The following is a 21,361-nucleotide window of genomic DNA, read 5'->3' as shown; positions in this document are numbered from 1 at the left end:
ACGGCCACTGACCAGTTAAATAGCATATTCTGTCCTAACATGTCTTTATCTTGAGATCTTGTTCAACAGATTTAAGTTTGGCGTAAAGCCCTACTTTTTATGCAAGTCAATGGGGATTAAATATTAACAGAGATGCCTCAGGTATTCCTGTGATGAGCGTTAAGCTTTTCCTGTAATCACTGTTCCGTCTTCTACTGTGTCTCCTAGTTTTTTCTTTTCTGATTTCTGTATTATGTAAATCACTGTGGTGCTCTATGTGAAGGGTGGTTTGAAAAAATAAATAAATAAACCTAAACTGTTGCAAAGGAAATGGAAGAGAAACCAGTTTAATGAGAACCAGCTGAAAGATAGAGTTCATGAGAGATTGTATATCTTGGCTATTAAGCAGGGCAAGTGTAGTTTGGTTAGAACAAGTGGATAATCATCTAAACAACCTGCTTGGAGTGAGAACCTCATTTTATTTTGAACTGGGTGGGTGTGAGAGTATCATTTTTTTTAGTAATCAGTTGGGGAAAAACATTTTTTTATAATTAGATAGGTAAAAGAAGGGATCAGGGCTGGGGGATCATTTTTTAATGAATTGTGTAGGTGGGAAGGGGGATCAGAGATGAGAGCTCTTTTAGCATTCTAGATCAGTGTATTAACAGTTTACTTCTGGACCGAATACCCTTTCTACATAGCTCACAAAAAATCAATGAAGTCATTAGCATGTTATAAATCAGTTTAGCATTATCTGGTGTATTAACATTTTAGCATGCTAGAATATGAACTTAACTAAACAGTGTATTTGTCCTAAGTCAGGGACTTTTGTACTTGTAGTGTAATGTGCTAATGCGTGTTTAGTATGTTGGCCCTATAGCAGCTGAATATCAACCACAAACTCTCAGCCTAGGTTGTAATTTATTATGACATCAGATAGCTCATTCAATTCACTTGTGATATTTCCTCTTAGGCTGCAAGAACTATCTTTCACATATGATTAAAGAGGGTCACAAAAAAAAACCTCTTGCATTTTGCTTCTTTTTCTCTTACAACAGTGAAAAAGACAATAGCCAGATTGAGAAAGGACTGGCTTTAATCTTGGAAGAAAAGAAATTCAACTCCTACATCTATGAAAGAAAGCTTACACTGATGACAGACCACAAACGCTTCGTGATGATTTTAAGTCCCAAAACAGGTGTGTCTACCCTTGCAGCATCTCTATTACAGTAAAAGGCTGTAATTCTGGCACTGCACCAATGAATTTTAAAAGACAACTGTACACTCAAATACTAAAGTAGTAGCCAGATTGCCCATTGAGTCTGAAATGTTCTGAATAGACCACTGTCTTTCATTTCCCATATCTGAAAGATCCTCTGTGTTAAGATTCTATCCTGTTCCATTCTTCAAATAATGTCCTAACTGGACGGCCTCATTTAAGACAAATAAGCTGGTTGCTCTTCTTATTTCCTGACTCTTTTTTAAAGTTTATGGAACCTCAGGACTACAAAAATAAGCAGGTTTATGTTCCCTGTCTTCTTTAAAAAGTATGTAGTCCACAGCTGTTCTGAAGTCTAAGAAATGTTTGATATAGAAAAAAAAAGGAACGTTTTAATAGTCATGGAAATCTGAGAAGACACAGAGAGCCCTGCAAACATTTAGTCCCAAAGACAAAATGGATCCCTAATTACAATAGGACAATGATGTATGGTAGGCTGAAAAGGAGGGGGTCTATGTCAGGAAATCTAGAGTGCCTCACATTTCTGAGGGTTGAAAACAAGTTTATGCTCTTCTAACCTGTTTAAATGTTCATTTAATTTCTGCTCCAGTGTTGGAAGGCAGGACTCCATTGATCATGGACGATAACCAGTTGTATGTTGTTCACATAAAAATAAGCATTTAGTTCTAGTCCTTAAATAATGAATGTAAGAGGCACAATAAAAACATTAAAGAGGCAACGGTGCAAGGAGTGATCCCAGGGCCAGTTTAAGGCCAACTGATGTCCTAAGCACAGTCCAACAATGGTGCCCCTTTCCGTTGCTTAACAGACAAGACATTAAGACTCAATAAATGCTGAGAAATATCATTACTGTACGAAACATAACATATATTTATAATGATTAGAAAAACACTGAAGTTTATGTTGAATAATGGGTTTGGCAGATGGCAATGAAAAAGTTAAGGGCATATAGCTAGGGGGAAAACTCTGTGGTGTCCCTTTCCCTTGGTGCCCTAAGCACATACTCATTTCCCTTAATAGTTAACTCAGGTCTGACTGATCCTTATGGAATCCACTAAGTAATGTATAGGGTAGGTGTGGAAATACTTAATTACTTAAAAATTTCAAAAATCTTTTTTCCACAAAACTTCAAAATATGTATTTGGCATAAAGCAGTAGTTGTCACAAACACATTTCAGACAAGGAAGGAAAAAAGCCTCAAAGAGCTCCAGGATCTAACAAATCCTATAGAGCTGAAATAGATTGTAACGATCAACTCTTCATCATTGGCCACCAAAACACCTTCCACGATTACGTCAAAGAATTTGGCCAGAAATTATTTCCAAAAATTCGAAAAAGAATCTTAAACAAACTAATAGTGCTGATAAGCTACTATAGAACTAATACAAGTCAACAATGCAGTAATAAGACAACTACAGCACTGTGCTGCAAAACCGAGAAAAAAAACGACACTTATCGGTAGCATTCATTCACAGCAGTAGTGACATCACGCTGTGTCAAGCAGCTTGCCCCTTTCCTTTCAAAATAGGTAAATTTCCCCAAGCCGACGATGGCCAGTGTCTCGCGCTATGGCTGCCTCAGGGTCTGGGCGACAAGGCAATTTTGGAAAAAGGCATGTGTTCTCCTCACGTAGCTTCTCTCGACATGAAACCAAAAGCCTGCGGATAAGCAGAGGGAAATGAATATAGGTTTGCTCTGAAAAATAGTGGCAACAATCCAGTTTAATGTGATATTAGACTGTTTCAACCTACATAGAAATAGCGAATGATTAGTAACATCAAAGGCTGCATTAAGATCCAGTTGAATTTGAAAGACGTCTCTACAATTGTCTTTATAATCGAGAATCTCCTCTAACATTCCCACTAGTGCTATCTCCATTCTGTGGCCAGAATGAAAACCAGATTGTTATGGATGGAAACATCTTGTATCTTCCCAAAAAGCTGTAGGTTGCAACTGCCTTCTCCAGTAATTTTGCCAAAAAAAGGAATATTGGAGATAGGATTGCATTTATCCTGCATGCCTTCCTTTGGAAGAGGACGGACTACTGAACATTTCCATTTAGATGGAAAAATGCCTTCCTGGAGACTGGCATTCAGAATATCTAGAAACATTGCTGTAAAAGAGGATCAGCATGATTTAAGCAGCTTCAAAGGAATTTCATAGGCCAAGGACTCTGCCAAATGAACAGAGCCCTGAAGTTTGTTCAGCTGAAAGGATGACAGAGCTAAAAATTGAGAGAAGGTAGCAAAAGTTTACACACTAGTTAATTCCCCATTTGAAGAACCTGAAAGAGAAAGTGGGGAAAACATGTTAATTAGTGGTTTAGAATAATTGTGTAATAACAATTCTTTATTCAATAAAAATCTAGCAAAGTTATCCAGAAGTTTAATGCAGGGGATTGTGAATGTGGTGACAATATACGTACTATTCTAAAAAAAATTGTTCAACATAATTTTCCTGAGAATATATTAGAACAGAAAATTATTGGGATTTATTACTAATCATTTCTATAGCACTACTAAATGTTCAGAGTGCTGTACAAAATGCGGCTCATTTTCGAAACAGAAAAACGTTCAGTGGCACAAAGCGGCATTTAATTGGACATTTTGTTTACCAAAACGTTCTTTGCTATTTTCAAAACCCATTTTAAACGTTTTACTATGCAGTTCATTGACAGTGCATTCAAATCACAAGGGGGCATGCCGTGGGAGTTTTGGGAGCAGGATTTGGGTGTTCCTAAGACTTGGACATTTCTCTGCCATACTTTTAACAAAACAAAAGAATCTAGGGCTACAATTTAAACGTTTTCAACTAGACCTGTTTTTATCATGACTAGAAAAAGGTGCCCTAAATGACCAGATGACCACTGGAGGGATTAAGGCATGACCCTCCCCTTACTCTCCCAGTGGTCACTGACCCCCCCCCCCCCCCCCCATTCTCCAAAGATGTGAAAGAAAAAGTACATACCAATCTCTATGACAGTGTCAGATGTTATGGCCAGTCCTATTAGAGCAGCAAGCAGGTCCCTCGAGTAGCCTAGGGGTCGATGCAGTGCACTGTAGAGAAGGAAACCCAGGCCCATATCCCACTCTAACTGTTACACTTGTGGTGGAAAGTGTGAGCCCGCTAAAACTCATCAAAATCCACTGTACCTACATATAGGTGACACCTGCAGTCATAAGGGCTATTGTAGTGGTGTACAGTTGGGTACACTGGGTTTTTGGTGGGTACTCACAATACAACATAAGGAAGCAATGGTGAGGTGTGTACCTGGGACCTTTTATGTGAAGTCCACTACACTGTGAGAATATAGTCTGATTTGTAAAAACTGATTCTCAGTTGCTGATGTGGCATTATCTTTGCCTGTAAAGTTTATTTTGAACAACGAAGAGAAGCTGGAAAATCTATCAGGAAAGCGAAGCAGCAAATGGAGTAAAAGATAGCTAATACGGTAAAATTGGGGGACAGGACTTTTTCAGATATGTAAGTGACAAGAGGAAGTGCCATAATAGCATTGTGAGGCTCAAAGCTGAGGGAGAGAAATATGTGGAAGATGATAAGGATAAAGCTGAACTGCTTAACGATTATTTTAGCTCTGGGATAGGTCGGCAGAAAACAAAGGCTAAAAGAGATGGATGTATGGTAGACCAAGACCCGTTTACAGAGGACTGTGTTTGTGAGGAGCTTGCCAAACTAAAAGTAGACAGAGCGATGGGGCCTGATTGGATACACCCGAGGGTGCTTGAGGAACTCGGAGAAGTTCTGTCGGCTCCGCTGATGGACCTCTTCAATGCTTCCTTAGAAACTGGAGTGGTCCTGGTGGACTGGAGAAGGACGGATGTGGTTCCTTTGCACAAGAGTGGAAGTAAGGAGGTGGTAGGGAATTACAGACCTGTCAGCCTGACCTCGGAGGTGAGTAAGCTAATGGAAACGCTTCTAAAGAGGAGGATTGTGACATTTCTTGAACTACATAGAATGCGAGACCTGAGGCAGCATGGCTTCACTAGTGGCAGGTTGTGTCAGACGAATCTGACTGTCTTCTTCGACTGGGTGGCCAAACAGTTGGATGTGGGAGGGGCGCTTGATGTGGTATACTTGGATTTCAGCAAAGTCTTTGACACGGTTCCGCACAGGCGACTGATAAATAAATTGAGTGCCCTCGGTATGGGACCTAGAGTAACTGATTGGGTAAAAAATTGGTTGAATGGTAGGAGAAAGAGGGTGGTGGTAAATGGAGCTTGCTCTGAAGAAAAGGATGTCGTCAGTGGAGTACCGCAGGGATCGGTCCTAGGGCCGGCTTTTTTTAACGTCTTTGTGAGTGATATTGCGGAAGGGCTATTTGGTAAGGTTTGTCTCTTTGCGGATGATACTAAAATCTGCAACAGGGTGGACACCCTGAATGGTGTGAATGACATGAGGAAGGACCTAGCAAAGCTAGAGGAATGGACCGATATTTGGCAACTAAGGTTTAATCCCAAAAAATGCAGGGTCATGCACTTGGGTCGCAAAAATCCGAGGGAACGGTACAGTATAGGGGGTGTAGTGCTTCAGTGTACAATAAAACATGAATATGGAAAAGAACTACAAAACCAGACAGTCTATATTTAATCATGTAATTAATGGAAGCTAATAGTAATACATGGAAACAATTTTAAGGTCACAATCATATCCTTAATAAAGAGATGTTACTTAAGAATATGGTCCTGATTCAACTAATTTCAATTCAAATGTTTTAATTCCCTACCCACTCTCTGTCTAATTCTGTCACCTGCTTCTCTCCTTGTAGAATGCCCAGCAGAATGTAGCAAACATGTCAACCAGAGGTTCATAGCAAGGTCTCTGCGATGGGCTTGGCAGGAGAGAGAGTTGGTAAATTATAGCTACTTTATTTTGGAAAGGTCTCTCTGGAGTGCTTCAGCCCACTGTTTGTGCCCCTCCTTGGCCTGAGCTTTGATTTTGGCAGAGTATTGGGAGTGCAGAGCTCTCAAGTTACCCCCATCTCTGCCAGGCTGGAGTCTCTAAACATTAAGGGCTCTTCAGAGCGTGAAGTGTGGAGATAGATATCAAAGCTTTTGTCTGATGCCCCTTGCTCAGTTAATTAACCATGGCGAAAATTGCAGATCCCAGAGCACGCAGGAATATTCTCCTTCCTTTACAGGACCTGAGAGGCAGACAGCTAGCTAGGTTCTGAGAGAGTGTGTAAGTTTACATGTATGTGTCAGTGTGTGTGTACATATAAAAAGCATGTATGCATGTTAAATTCCCTGCTGGTAATTCATCATTATAAAGACCCGGTGGTTGAACTGGGAATATTCTTTGCAAGTGAATTCTCTCTCCACTGAAAAAAATGGAACACTGCAGGGTGCTTTTGGCAATCTAAAGAGTGCCATGGATTGGCATAGGTTGTTGGCACTGCAATTGCATAATTTGGCGGAAAGAAGGCATTGGCACTTCCATTTCAAACTTAGTCTAACTATCTACATTTAGGCCTTTGCTCAGATTATTCTTTCTGTGCACCACCTTGGGTGAAGTTTTCAAAAAGGTGGTAAATTATATTACATTTAGGGCCAGATTTTGAATATGGCACCTGAAAACTCTGCGCAGAAAAATATTACATCTAGGTGTATTCTCTAAAGAATGCCTAAATTTTATAGAATAGACTTAAATTTCCACACAGTATATAGAATACACCGAGCGGCTCACCATGCAACTAAATTTGGTCGTGTCCATTTAGGCCACATCTTACTTGGTGTAAATCCCTATGCCTAAATTAGGTGCAGTGGATGTATTCTATAATAATATGCATAGATTTTAGAAATGCCTAAGACCCATCCATGGCCACGCCCCCTTTTCAACTGTGCAACTTAGTATTTAGGTGTACCACATTGTAGAATACGCTTAGGGGTCCTTTTGCTAAGCCAGTAGGTGCCTACGTCAGGGGCGTAGCCAGGCTTTGGCAGGAGGAGGGTCCAGAGCCCGAGGTGAGGGGGCACATTTTAGCCCCCCCGGCGCTGCCGACCCCCCCCCCCCCGCCATTGCCGACACCCACCTCCCCACCGCCATTGCCGACTTTGCCCCCCCTGCCGCTGACCCTCTCGACCCCCCCTCCCGCCGCTAACCTGCCGTCGCCTACCTTTGCTGGCGGGGGACCCCCAACCCTCGCTAGCCGAGGTCCTCTTCTTCTCGCAAAAGGCTTCCTTCTATTTCTGACGTCCTGCACGTACAACGTGCAGGATGTCAGAAACAGAAGGAAGCCTTTTGCGAGAAGAAGAGGACCTCGGCTGGTGGGGGTTGGGGTCCCCCACCAGAAAAGGCAGGCAACGGCGATGGCGGGTTGGCGGTGGGAGGGGGATGGGTGGGTCGCCGGCAGGGGGGTCCAGGGCCAAATCTAAGGGGGCCCAGGCCCCCTGGCCCCACATAGCTATGCCACTGGCCTACGTGCACCCAACATGCGTCAATTTGGAGTTACCGTCTGGCTACTGCGTGGCCCTTGTGGTAATTTCACTTTTGATGCACATATGCTACGCACACTGCAGAAACTAGGCAGTAATTGTCATTCTACGATTACCGCATGGTTAACGCGTGAGACCTTACCACTAAGTCAATGACTGGCAGTAAGGTCTCAGACCCAATATGGATGCATGCCAATTTTTATTTTGTCGCACATTCATTTTCGGCAAAAATTTTTAAAAAAGGCCTTTTTTACAGGTGCGCTGAAAAATGGATCTGCGCACGGCCAAAACACATGCCTATACTAACGCAGCCCATTTTTCTGCGCACCTTAGTAAAAGGGCCCCTTAGTGAGTTGTACATGTAAATCTCAATTAATACCAATTAGTGCTGCTAATTGCTTCTTAACATCCAATTAGCACCGATTAGCTAGTTAACTAATTAAGCTATGCGCATTGTTATAGAATATTCTTTGGTTTCCATGCAAATTTTCAGACACCATACATAGAATCCGGGGCTTAATGCTTATATGCTGCATACAACCAATAAATGGATTGATGCGACGTACAATTGAAAGAAGTAGAGCCTAATCCTAGAATATTACAATACAGAAAGAGACATTACACTCTAAAACCTAATTATTAAAGTACAGTGGTGAAAACCAAAAAAAGTAATACATTCAAGATAAAACAAATTTCTGAAAAAATCAAGTTTTTAAGGATTTCCAGAATAATACATAATTAGATTGATAACTTATACATGTCGGTAACTTATTCCACCACTTAGTTGCTTGGTAAGGGAAAGACAATTCTAACTCAGTTTTATAGATGACCCCTTGAGGTGAAGGAAACTGCAGCCTCAGAAACTGTCTAGAACTATTTATGTAGTTCTTATCGAGTAAAACAAACAAAGACATCAAATACTGTGGAGCCAGGCCATATATAATCAGAACGACAAGACAGCACAATTTAAAAAGAGAACGTGCTTCTACTTGTAACCACTGAAGACTTTGGAGCAATGGCTTTGCATTCTCAAATCAGTAGGCTTTACAGATCAGGCAAGTAGCAGTGTTTTGTAATCAATCAATCAATCAATAAAACGTCCCATTTTGCATGGCACATTGAAATTGGAATCGGGGCATCTTGGTCAGGACAGTCACGATTCTCTTGGCTGAATGCAGAGCCTTTCATAGGAGAGCGATAAGGATACAGGCAAATACAGGTGCATTTGGTACCATATGCAGTGGGAGCAGTATTTTTCTAAACAGAAACAGAGGAAAAAAAAAGAGTAGCAAAACTCAGCAGCCTCCACATATGCATAGGAGTATTTTGGGGTAGGCATGGTGTGGCAGTACCCTGCCCCTCCCCCCCATGTGGTGGGTGTTCATATTGAATTGATCCACTTCCATTCACTGCAATAAGACTTCTTTTTCCTGTGCCTCCCCTCCCCCTCAAAAAAACAGGCAAACTGCACTTATGTATATAAATGCCAGCACTTGTACATAGAAACAGTGATTTTGCAACTTCCATATTTAAAAGTTGACAATTATTTGTAAAAATATTCATATACATGGGACTAATTAAGCAATGAAGCCACTAAAGCTTTTCCCCTCTCAGAAGCCAATAGTAGCAATAATCATGACAATGATAAAGCAGGAATTAAGGACATGAATGCCCCAATCTCTTGTGTTAAGCCTTGGCTGAAACAAGCACTCAACATTTATGCTCACTTTGGAGCAAACCAATGGAGGAAATCCTTTGATTATGCATGTATTTGCATTGTAAAACAGGAAATATGTGTATAAATATTTTGACCCACCCAAAAAATGCCCATGGCATGTATCCTTCAATTCTCTGTGTCCCAGGCTTCTATATGTGGAGATGATTTTAAAATAACCTCCCAAAACTGAGGCCTTTACATTTCAACTCCTAGGAATGGTGTTGCCTTGAGGCTGTGTTCACATCAGGCCCCTACAATTCATGAGAACATAAGAATAGCCATTCTGGGTCAGATCAATGGTCCATCTAACCCAGTATCCTGTTTCCAACAGTGGTCAAATCCAGGTCGCAAGTACCTGGAAGAAACCTAAATAGTGGCAACATTCCATGCTACCAATCCCAGGGCAAGCAGTGGCTTCCCCATGCCTGTTTCAATAGCAGACTATGGACTTTTCCTCCAGGAACTTGTCCAAACATTTTTTTTAAACCCAGATATGCTAACCACTGTTACTGCATCCTCTGGCAATGAGTTCCAGAGCTTAACTATTCATTGAGTGAAAAAATATTTCCTCCAATTCACTTTAAAAGTATTACAATATAACTTCCTTGAGTGTCCCCTAATCGTTGTACTTTTTGAAAGAGTAAAAAATTGATTCACTTTTACCTCTTCTACACCAGTTAGGTTATGTGGAGGGGCATTTTTGATATGACATCTAAGTCCGACTTTGGACATTTTGCATAAACCGTCCAAAATCTGAATAGCAAAGGTCATTTTCAGAAAAGAAAAATGTCTATCTTTTGTCTTCGAAAATAGAAGGTTTTGTGATTTGGACGTTTTGTTTTTTGGTCCATTTTCAAACAAAAAACGTCCAAGTGCAAAATGTACAAAATCCAGCCATTGGGATTTAGGAGGAGACAGCATTTTTAGTAGACTGGTCCCCCTGACATCCCAGGAAAGCAATAGGGCACCCTAGGGGGCACTGCAGTGGACTTCGTAAAATGCTCCCAGGTACATATCTCACCATTTCTCCCTTACCTTGTCTGCTGAGCCCCCCAAAACCCACTACCCCCAACTGTACACCACTACCATAGCCCTTATGGGCTACATGTGGGTAGAGTGGGTTTCTGGTAAGCTTAGGAGGGCTTGCAGTTTCCTCCACAAGTGTAACAGGTAGGGGGAGGTAGGAGCCTGAGTTCACCTGTCTGCAGTGCACTGCACCCACTACTAGACTACTTCAGGGACCTGCATGCTATTCTGATGGACCTGAGTATAACATCTGAGGGTGGCACAGAGGCTGGCAAGTAATGTTTTTCATCATATTTTTGGGGGGTGGAAGGGGGTTAGTGACCACTGTGAGAATAAGGGGAGGTCATTCCTGATTCCCTCCAGTGGTCATCTGGTTATTTAGGGCACCTTTTTGTACCTTGTTCATTATAAAAACAGGTCTAGCTCAAAGCATCTAAGTTTTAGTCCTGGACAGTTTTGTTTTGATCCATTATAGCTGAAAAACATCTAAGTCTTAAGAACGCCCAAGTTCCGCCCTGAACACACTCCTGGCATGCCCCCATGATATTTGGACGCACTTCTGATGGACTTCAGAGAAAAACGTCTAAATATATGTTTCAAAAATACTAATTTGGACATTTTTGTGAGAAAAACGTCCAAATGCAGACTTATGCCACTTTTTGGACGTTTTTTTCTTTTGAAAATGAGCCCAATAATACACTAGTGTTTATTTACTGCTCAAATTTTTACATCTGCTTGGTCTATGTTGGGGTACCAGTCCTAAGTTTTATTTTGTGTTTTCTTTTCTTCACTTAGTTTCATTTATTTTGTTTGGATAAAGGCAGCCTGTTGCACCCCTGCACTTTTCAAGTAAGCACCCTTTCGCTTTGCTTGTGATCTGAGCTGGATGAACAACAAAAAAGCCTCCAGTGATCTGCATCGATTGGATCATCAAAGGACATCAGGATCAGAAACTGCAAAATGATTAAACCATAACTACAATCTGTGAGTTGAAGTTCATATTTTTAACTTATATTATCTCTAAATTTCTGATATCCTGCTGAATCTCCCTCTGCATTAAAACATCCAAATAATTTCACAGGATTGAAATACAATTTGATTTATGTCTCTAGTGAACAGAAGTATCTTCTTAGATATTAGATACTGGACTTTAAAATTATTTTACCTTGTTTCAAGATTTGAAAGTACAAAATATAGAAAGAGTAAGCAGTTCTACAAGGCTGACGCCTGACTGATATTCTCCTAGGCCCTGATGATCAATTTCCCCATGCCGTTCCAAACAGCTCTGTAAAATTAGCACTGGAACAGCACAGGGAAATAATGCCACTGTGCTCGAAGCTAATAGCATGCAAATTTAGGCGTGCTATTAGCTTCGATCATGGGGGTACTTCCGGGGGAAGATTGTTCCTGGGCATGCACTCAAGGCATAATCCTCCTGCAGAAGTTGTTTGACAGGTCTGGGCTCTTAAAAAAAAAAAAAAAGCAGTTTCTCCCTTATATGGTAAGGAAGCCCTGCCCAGCACATCCCAGGATGCACTGGGCAGGACAGGGAGCTGACATTTTGGAGGAGATGCTGGAAGGAAGAGGGAGTGCTACTCCTTCCTCCATCTTCAAGGTATAGGGGGTCTGAGGCAATAGACCACCGGGGGGCTGGAGGACCTCTAGACATCTTTGTCTGAGGGGGTTGTGGACCTTCTGTCTGAGGGGGTTGGGGGGGGTGCTAAACCACCAGGTGGGGGCTGGAGGACTGGAGGTCCACCAGGCCTTCAGCCCTCTAGCCCTTTCTGTCCGGGGGGAGTTGGGGGGCCTTCTGTCTGGGGGGGGGGGGTTGGGGGCTGGAGGTTGACTGGACCCCCAGCCCTTTGTGTCCAGAGTAGGATGGGGGGTCTGCAAGCATGCAGATGCATGCTGGACAGGGCTCCTCATTCCTCTCCAATACTCTGTAAACCCTAATGGCAGCTCCAATCCAGCATAGAGTTTGCTGTGGCAGCAGCACTCTTGTGTGGCGCGCTGCCCACTGAGCATTGGGGAGGAATAGTTAATGCCCTGTTCAGCATGCATTTGCATGCTACTTGCAGTCAGATCCGGCAAGCTCATTGTTTCACATGCTTGCCGGCTCTGATAATAGGACGGGAGAAAACACGGGCGCTAGTATAGTGCTAATATCTTTTAGCACCCGTGTTTGCTTCTGATCATCGGGGCACTAGAAAGTCTCAACTTTCTAGGAAGCAGACACTTCAAAGGGGACAATACTCTCATGAAGCACAATCTGCGTAATTTACACTCCACTGTTAATTGCTCCCAAAGACAAACTAGCTAGCGAGCTCTCTAATCTTACCTGCTTTAAACAAGAATGTGCTTTGGCTTAGTAAACCAAAGACCTTCATACATCCCAGTAATTTGGGGAAGAAGAAACAATAGATTCCCCCAAGCGCCTAGAGGACACAAACTCAAGAGGCAAAACACTATCTAGCTATACCCACATGAATACCTGCCTACCACCATCAAGTAACCCCCACAACTACAACTACAATCACAACTAACAGACCACTACTTTGAAACTTGGGCCTAGTAAATGTCAGATCAGTCAATAAAAATTTCTTATGATCTATGATGTCATCAGTGAATACCACCTAAACATCTTGGGAATAACTGAGAGCTTGCTGGATGAAAGCAAAGGGGTACAATTGGTTGAACCATGCCCCAAAGGATTTACTATTCTGCACCAACCAAAACAAGATAAGTGGGGTAGAGAAGTAGAAGTCTTAATCCAAGAGACAATCAAACTGCACAGATTCTCTGTCCCCCACCTGTATGAATCAGAATGTATCCTAATCCAGCTGGAAGAAAAGGAACCAATATGGATGCTCGTGGTCTACAGAGCACCTCGCAACAACACATCATCTGTGCAAAAACTGCTAAATCTAATGACTGAAGTAACCCTGAGCTACCCTAGGTTACTGTTCATGGGAGACCTTCACCTACACATTGAAACTCCAGACACTACCATGACTTCTTTCTTTGAAACAATGGCAGATCTAGGATTCACTTATGTGATCAAATCTCCAACCTATGAAAAGGGCCATATGCTAGACTTGGTGTTCTGCAGAGGAGTTGATATCTTTGAACACAAGACTGGTGGCATCAAGATAACACCCCTATCATGAACTGATCATTTTCTAGGCACCCCTATCATGAACTGATCATTTTCTAGGCACCCCTATCATGAACTGATCATTTTCTAGTCAAATGTTCTATTAAGGACTCCCTAAAACAGATGGACCCAACCATAGTTTGGAAGGAAATTTGAGAATAAACATACGAATGCTGATAACTTCCTAGAGGCCTTATTCTACCCTCATATGGATGAAAAGATGATGACAGTGTCATAACAGGTTGATAACTTGAATACATGCTTACCAATGGCATTAGACAAAATGACCCCTCTAAAGAAAGTCCTATGCTCTACACACAAATGGCCCCCATGGTTCTCCCCAGAACTATGGGTCCTTAAGCGACAAGGATGTAAACTTGAAAGAAAATGTTGAAAATCTCATGTAGAAGACAGGCTCAACTATAAGAAACACCTGCCAGAACTTAACAACAGCCAAAAAACAATATTTCTCTCAACATATTGAACAAGCTACAAATTCAACCAAGCAACTATTTAAAATAGTAAACAGCCTACTGCAAACCCCACAACAGAACCAGCCTTCCCAGTCACAACTAACCAGCAATAATTTTGCCACATACTTTGCCAACAAAATTAAAGGTTTCCGTCAGGACCTTCAGACAGTCCCTACAATCTCCCACCAGCAAATGAGAACACTCTCTCTCCCCCACCACAAATATGCTGAGTCTCCCGCTTTTGTGGGTCATCTCCCACACTCCCGTAGGGATTCCAAGATGTGTTTCATGTCCTGTAGAATTTTTAGTATATTCGATTCAAGGCCCCCCTTAACATACAATGCTACCCCTCCACCAATTTGATCAACCCTATCACTGTGATATAATTTGTATCCTGGTATGACAGTGTCCCACTGGTTATCCTCCTTCCACCTCTCAGAAATGTTATTTCCAAGTTTACCTCATTTATTATGTTTATATTTAGTCATTTTAATATTGTTATGATGTTAACAAAATTATAAGTTTTATGTTAAACTGTACCTGCTGTACACCACCTTGGGTAAATCTCTTCAAAAAGGCGGTTAATAAATCAACAAATAATTAAATAATTAATTAACACTGGGTAAGATTTGAGGGTTGGAAGAGAATACAGTGCACCCATGTTAAGAGTCTTACCAACAGGGAAGTGCTGTGGGAAGCTCATTGCACAGGGGATATAAACTGTCAGTCTGGAGAATGCCATAAATAACAGCTGCTGATTTCCTTTATCACTCTGCTCTATCTTGAAGTCAAGGGTCAAAGTATGTACTGCCAGCAGAGCTCTGGAATGGCTTTCCAGGTTCCAAGGTGCCATAAAATCCAGTCAGGGGTCATCCAGCTACTGGGATTTCCTGCTGCAACTTATTTTAGCTATAGAAAAGGTGATTACGACAAAATGAGAAAAATGGTGAAAAAAAGACTGAAAGGAGCAGCTCGCAGAGTAAAAAACTTGCATCAGGCGTGGATGCTGTTTAAAAACACCATCCTGGAGGTTCAGGACAAATATATTCCACGTATTAGAAAAAAGGGAAAAAAGACTAAACGTCAGCCGGCGTGGCTAAACAGTAAGATAAAGGAAATCATTAGAGCCAAAAAACAATCCTTCAGAAAGTGGAGAAGAGAACCAACTGAAAGTAACAGGATAGATCATAAGGAATGCCAAGCCAAATGCAAAGCGGAGATAAGGAGGGCAAAAAAGGACTTTGAGAAGAAATTAGCGTTGGAAGCAAAAATACATAGTAAAAATTTTTTTAGATACATTAAAAGCAGGAAACCGGCCAAAGAGTCGGTTGGGCCGCTGGACGAAAATGGTGTTAAAGGGGCGATCAAGGAGGACAAAGCCGTAGCGGAGAAATTAAATGAATTCTTTGCTTCGGTCTCACCGAGGAGGATTTGGGGGGGACACCGGTGCCGGAAAGAATATTTGAAGCGGGGGAGTCGGAGAAACTAAACAAATTCTCTGTAACCTTGGAGGATGTAATGGGTCAGTTCAGCAAGCTGAAGAGTAGTAAATCACCGGGACCTGATGGTATTCATCCCAGAGTATTAATAGAACTAAAAAATGAACTTGCGGAGCTACTGTTAGAAATATGCAATCTGTCCCTAAAATCGAGTGTAGTACCGGAAGACTGGAGGGTAGCCAATGTTACTCCGATTTTTAAGAAGGGTTCCAGAGGAGATCCGGGAAATTATAGACCGGTGAGTCTGACGTCGGTGCCGGGCAAGATGGTGGAGGCTATTATTAAGAATAAAATTGCAGAGCATATACAAAAACATGGACTGATGAGACAAAGTCAGCACGGATTTAGTAAAGGGAAGTCTTGCCTCACCAATCTAATGCATTTTTTTGAGGGGGTAAGCAAACATGTGGACAATGGGGAGCCGGTTGATATTGTATATCTGGATTTTCAGAAGGCGTTTGACAAAGTGCCGCACGAAAGACTCCTGAAGAAATTGCAGAGTCATGGAATCGGAGGTAGGGTATTATTATGGATTAAGAACTGGTTGAAAGATCGGAAGCAGAGAGTAGGATTGCGTGGCCAGTATTCTCAGTGGAGGAGGGTAGTTAGTGGGGTCCCGCAGGGGTCTGTGCTGGGTCCGTTGCTTTTTAATGTATTTATAAATGACCTAGAGATGGGAATAACTAGTGAGGTAATTAAATTCGCCGATGACACAAAATTATTCAGGGTCGTCAAGTCGCAGGAGGAATGTGAACGATTACAGGAGGACCTTGCGAGACTGGGAGAATGGGCGTGCAAGTGGCAGATGAAGTTCAATGTTGACAAGTGCAAAGTGATGCATGTGGGTAAGAGGAACCCGAATTATAGCTACGTCTTGCAAGGTTCCGCGTTAGGAGTTACGGATCAAGAAAGGGATCTGGGTGTCGTCGTCGATGATACGCTGAAACCTTCTGCTCAGTGTGCTGCTGCGGCTAGGAAAGCGAATAGAATGTTGGGTGTTATTAGGAAGGGTATGGAGTCCAGGTGTGCGGATGTTATAATGCCGTTGTATCGCTCCATGGTGCGACCGCACCTGGAGTATTGTGTTCAGTACTGGTCTCCGTATCTCAAAAAAGATATAGTAGAATTGGAAAAGGTACAGCGAAGGGCGACGAAAATGATAGTGGGGATGGGACGACTTTCCTATGAAGAGAGGCTGAGAAGGCTAGGGCTTTTCAGCTTGGAGAAGAGACGGCTGAGGGGAGATATGATAGAAGTGTATAAAATAATGAGTGGAATGGATCGGGTGGATGTGAAGTGACTGTTCACGCTATCCAAAAATACTAGGACTAGAGGGCATGAGTTGAAGCTACAGTGTGGTAAATTTAAAACGAATCGGAGAAAATTTTTCTTCACCCAACGTGTAATTAGACTCTGGAATTCGTTGCCGGAGAACGTGGTACGGGCGGTTAGCTTGACGGAGTTTAAAAAGGGGTTAGATAGATTCCTAAAGGACAAGTCCATAGACCGCTATTAAATGGACTTGGAAAAATTCCGCATTTTTAGGTATAACTTGTCTGGAATGTTTTTACGTTTGGGGAGCGTGCCAGGTGCCCTTGACCTGGATTGGCCACTGTCGGTGACAGGATGCTGGGCTAGATGGACCTTTGGTCTTTCCCAGTATGGCACTACTTATGTACTTATGACTAGTTTTCTTCATAAACCATTCCTAAACTCTCTAATTTCTGTCTGTCTTTCACTTCCCACCTAACTCTCCTTTTCCTTTAAACCAGTAAGAACAAGGTGGAAATTCTCTCTCTTTCACCCATACATGTACAACTGGGCACTGCATACAAAGGATCTTTAAACTGCAGTTTACTGGCTTCTCTTGTATATTTCACCACCTGGCTGCAGTTTTACATTTAGGGTTTGATATTCAATCAGAGGCAATGAGCATTTTGCTCACCACCGATGGAGTTATTCACGAATATTCAAAGCTGGGACCTATGCGGGCTTCAGCTTTAAATATCCAATTATTTTTAAGCTGGATAACACGTGGAGGGGCATTTTCAAAAGAAATGTCCAAGTTGCGATTTGGACGTCTTTCCAAAACGTCCAAATCCAGGGGTGTGGAAAACTGTATTTTCGAAAAAAGATGGATGTCTATCTTTCATTTCGAAAATACCGTCAGAGATGTCCAACTCCTTAAATTTGGACATCCCTAGATTTGGATGTCCCTTTACATGGACATTTCTGACTTTCGGTGATTTTGGAAACCAAAGATGTCCATGTCAAAAACGTCCAAATGCAAGCCATTTGAAGGTAGGAGGAGCCAGCATTTGTAGTGCACTGGTCCCCCTGACATGCCAGGACACCAACCGTGCACCCTAGGCGGCACTGCAGTGGACTTCATAAAATGCTCCCAGGTAGGGTTACCATACGTCTGGATTTACCCGGACATGTCCTCTTTTTGAGGACATGTCCGGACGTCCGGACGGATTTGGCCAGCCTGCCCGTTTGTCCGGATTTCTGGACAAACGGGCTGGCTGGCGGGCGCGGGACTCCTCTCCCCTACTCTACTCTACTATCCCTGGTGGTCTAGAGGTATCTCTTCGTCTTTGGGGCAGGAAAGAGCCCCCTCTTTCCTGCCCAGAGTGCTGCTGCTAGCTGCCCTGCATACTGTGAGTACGGCTCTCAGCGTTTCAAAATGGCCGCTGAGAGTTGAAGCAGCCTCGCGAGACTTCAACTCTCGGCGGCCATTTTGAAATGACGAGAGCCAGACTCACAGGATGCAGGGCAGCTGGCAGCAGCGCTCCGGGCAGGAAAGAGGGGGCTCTTTCCTGACCCGAAGAGGTACCTCTAGACCACCAGGGATAGTAGAGTAAGGGGAGGGGAGGTGACGGGGGGGGGGGGGAGTGGAGATGACGGGGGAAGGAAAGTGATGGGGGGAGGAGGGGGTGATCGGGGGAGGGGAATATGCATCAGGGGCGGGGCGAGTGCGTGAAAGGGGCAGGGGACGTGAAAGGGGCGAGGCAAGTGTCCTCTTTTTATGAGGACAAAAAATGGTAACCCTACTCCCAGGAACATAGCTCCCTTACCTTGTGTGCTGAGCCCCCCAAAACCCACTGGAGTGGAGGAGTGGCCTAGTGGTTAGAGCACCAGTCTTGACATCCAGAGGTGGTCAGTTCAAATCCTGCTGCTATTCCTTGTGATCTTGGGCAAGTCACTTAACCCTCCATTGCCTCAGGTACAAACTTAGATTGTGAGCCCTCTTGGGACAGAGAAATATCCAATGTACCTGAATGTAACTCACCTTGAGCTACTACTGAAAAAAGTGTGAGCAAAATCTAGATAAATAATAATAATAATAAAATAACTGTACACCACTACCATAGCCTTTACAGGTGAAGGGGGGCACCTATATATGGGTACAGTGGGTTTGCAGTGGGTTTTGGAGAGTTCACTGTTTCCTCCACTAATGTAACAGGTAGGTGGGGTATGGGCCTGGGTCCACCTGTCTGAAGTGCACTGCAGTACCCACTAAAACTGCTCCTGGGATCTTCATGCACTGTCATGGACCTGAGTATGACATTAGAGGCTGGCAAGACGTATTTTTAAAGATGTTTTTTGAGGGTGGGAGGGGGTTAGTGACCACTGGGGGAGTAAGGGGAGGTCATCTCCAATTCTCTCTGGTGGTCATCTGGTCATTTCTGGCACCTTTTTGTGCCTTATTCGTAAGAAAAACACGTCCGGGTGAAAACGTCCAACATCCTTGCTTTTTTCGATTATGGGTCAAAGACGTCCAAGTGTTAGGCACTTCCAAGTCCCGCCTTTGCTACACGTCTGACACGCCGCCTTGAAATTTGGACATCCTTGTGACGGACTGCAGTTGGAGACATCCAAAATCGGGTTTCGATTATACAGATTTGGACTTCTCTGGGAGAAGGACGTCCATCTTCTGATTTATGTCAAAAATGGACGTCCTTCTCTTTTGAAAATGAGTCCAATAGTCACTTAAGTCGATATTAAGCACTTAAGCAGCCATGGGCTAGCACAGAAAAATAGGACAGACTTTTATGCGGTCTCATTTATGCGCTAAACCTGGCTACTTACCCCCAGATTCTATATATGGCGCAGAGATTTCTGTGTGAAAATCAAAGTGTATTCCATAACAATGCACATAACCTAATTGGTTAACAAGCTAATCAGCACTGATAATTGGATTTTAGCAAGCAATTATTAGCAGTAATTGGCATTAATTAGAATTTACGCACACTACACACTAAGCATATTCTATTACGTGCTGTGCATAAATTCTAAGTTGCATAGTTGAAAAGGGGCCGTGGCTATGGGCATGGAACGGGCAGGTCATTGGCATTTCTTAAATCTATGCGTGTTGTTATAGAATACATCCAGTCTGTGCCTAATTTAGGTGTCAGCATTTGCACCAGGTTTTACTTGGCATTACTGCCCGCGAATAAATTTAGTCACATGGACAGATGCTCAATGTATTCTATAAACCATGCAGAAATTTAGGCTTATTCTATATATAATACCTAAATTAAGATGTAGTTTATAGAATGTGCTTAGGCGAATTTCATTTTGGCGCCAAATTTTTGGTGTAATATAAAGAATTTACATAAGTACATAAGTAATGCCATAAGGGTCCATCGAGCCCAGCATCCTGTCCACGACAGCGGCCAATCCAGGCCAAGGGCACCTGGCAAGCTTCCCAAACATACAAACATTCTATACATGTTATTCCTGGAATTTTGGAGTTTTCCAAGTCCGTTTAGTAGCGGTTTATGGACTTGTCCTTTAGGAAACCGTCCAACCCCTTTTTAAACTCTGCTAAGCTAACCGCCTTCACCACTTTCTCCGGCAACGAATTCCAGAGTTTAATTACACGTTGGGTGAAGAAAAACTTTCTCCGATTTGTTTTAAATTTACTACACTGTAGTTTCATCGCATGCCCCCTAGTCCTAGTATTTTTGGAAAGCGTGAACAGATGCTTCACATCCACCTGTTCCACTCCACTCATTATTTTATATACCTCTATCATGTCTCCCCTCAGCCGTCTCTTCTCCAAGCTATATAGCCCTAGCCTCCTTAGTCTTTCTTCATAGGGAAGTCGTCCCATCCCCGCTATCATTTTAGTTGCCCTTCGCTGCACCTTTTCCAATTCTACTATATCTTTCTTGAGATGCGGAGACCAGAATTGAACACAATACTCAATAGTCCTTAAGGGCTCAATATCACCACTTAAGCAGCCAACTTAGCTGGTTAAGGGCCCCTTTTAAAAAGGAGCTGTAAAAGGGACACTGGTGGCAGCGTGCAGGATTACCATGAGCCGAGGCCCCCCTTTTGCCGCCACCCAGAAAAAGGAAATTCTGGGCAGGAGATGGAAGTGGCCATATCCCAGGAGATCCCTTACTACCACCTATTTAGGAGGTGGTAAGGCCAGCGGTAACCAGGCAGTGTGTGGCACTGCCCAATTACCGCCAGGTAAGCCCCCCGGCGCAAAAAAAGTTTTAAAAATCTGACGCGACGGAAATGGCATGTATTGGGGGCCCTAAGTGCCACTGAAAATGAGTTGCTAGCCCCGACCAAGGGATTTAACCAGTCAATGGCCAGCTAAATCGCTTTGACTATCAGACCCTTAGTTTCTACTACCTATTTCTGCTTGTATTGCTCTATCACATAAAAAGTAATTCTATAACTGCGCTTGCAGTTAGGTGTTCCATATAAATGTATTATGCGTTATTCTATAAGGACATGTGTAAGTGGTATAGAACATAACTGTAATGAGGCATACATGTGAGCGGAGCATGGGCAGTGGTGT

At 42.8% G+C, this 21,361-nt stretch overlaps 1 long non-coding RNA gene across 1 annotated transcript in view; it reads left to right on the top strand.

Moving 5' to 3' along the window:
* Positions 1-1,057: 1,057 nt before the first annotated feature.
* LOC115462546 overlaps positions 1,058-21,361 on the top strand; it is a 33,073-nt gene continuing 12,769 nt past the window's right edge. Inside the window, exons 1-2 of the long non-coding RNA XR_003940888.1 lie at positions 1,058-1,177; positions 11,210-11,398. This is a non-coding gene — a long non-coding RNA (uncharacterized LOC115462546). The remainder of the gene's footprint in view (positions 1,178-11,209; positions 11,399-21,361) is intronic.

This window comes from Microcaecilia unicolor, chromosome 2 (assembly GCF_901765095.1).
Source record: "Microcaecilia unicolor chromosome 2, aMicUni1.1, whole genome shotgun sequence".
Classification (NCBI taxonomy): domain Eukaryota; kingdom Metazoa; phylum Chordata; class Amphibia; order Gymnophiona; family Siphonopidae; genus Microcaecilia; species Microcaecilia unicolor.
Note: the sequence above shows the minus strand (reverse complement) of the source record. Positions and strands in the feature narration are given on the sequence as shown.